The sequence below is a fragment of the Brassica oleracea genome, chromosome C1 (genome assembly GCF_000695525.1).
Source record: "Brassica oleracea var. oleracea cultivar TO1000 chromosome C1, BOL, whole genome shotgun sequence".
NCBI classification, from domain to species: Eukaryota; Viridiplantae; Streptophyta; class Magnoliopsida; order Brassicales; family Brassicaceae; genus Brassica; species Brassica oleracea.
The window spans coordinates 39,335,075-39,336,046 of record NC_027748.1 but is presented as its reverse complement, the minus strand read 5'-3'; positions in this window follow the sequence as shown (position 1 = coordinate 39,336,046).

The window sequence follows — 972 nt, the reverse complement described above, 5'->3', positions numbered from 1 at the left end:
AAGTGAAAATTTAATTAAATTTAAAAATCTTACCGCAAAACATTTAAACCACGTGATCTTAACGTGATTTGGTGTCTTGCTCCAGTTCGGGTATGCCCCGTCGTAGTAACCCTTAATCGTCGCCGAAACGCTCCGGCTAACACGGTTGTTAGCCCCAAACCTGAAAAAAAAAACAATTTAACCTTAAAAAATAAAAATTAATTAACTTTTAATGTAATAAAAATTAATAACTTACCAATAAGTTCCTCGGGGTCTATCGGGGTCTAGAACATCCAAACCCTCCCGTCCAGGCTAGGGAAGCAAATCCTCCACCGTATATCTCGCGAAGGGAGCATATGAAGGCACACGCAAATCCGGATGAACTGCACCTTCTTGAACAGGCTGAGGTGCAGCCGCTGGAGGAGGTGGAGGCATCTGCGGTGGAAGTGGAGGACTCAAAAAAACCCTCTGAGAAGTCTGAGAGTCTGGAACTGCATCGGAAGACGATGGACCGGAAGAAGATGTACCGAAACCATCGCCAAACAACTGGACATAAGTAGGTGCTGCAGGTTTCCTTCTGGGAGTCATCTAAAAAAAATTTAAAAAAATTTAATCAATTATGACGACATAATTAAAAAATTATTCCGTTACCTAACTAATCACCTAAACTATAGTATTCCGTCATCTAACTAATCGCCTAAACTAATTATCTAACTAATCACCTCAACTAATTACCTAACTAATTAATAACCTAAACTAACTTAAAAAAAAAAAAAGGAGGAAAGAGAATGTACCTTAGAGGGAGAGGAGAGGAGTTTGGGAGGAATGAACGAGGAAGCCTCGTCTCGGCGTCTCAATATATAGAAAAGGATTCGTCGTAAACGCGACGTAATATTACGACGAAGTTACCAGGCCCACATTTTTCGATTTACGACGAAATTACGTCGAAACTTCGGTTTACGACGAATTTACCAGGCCCGCGTTTACGACGAC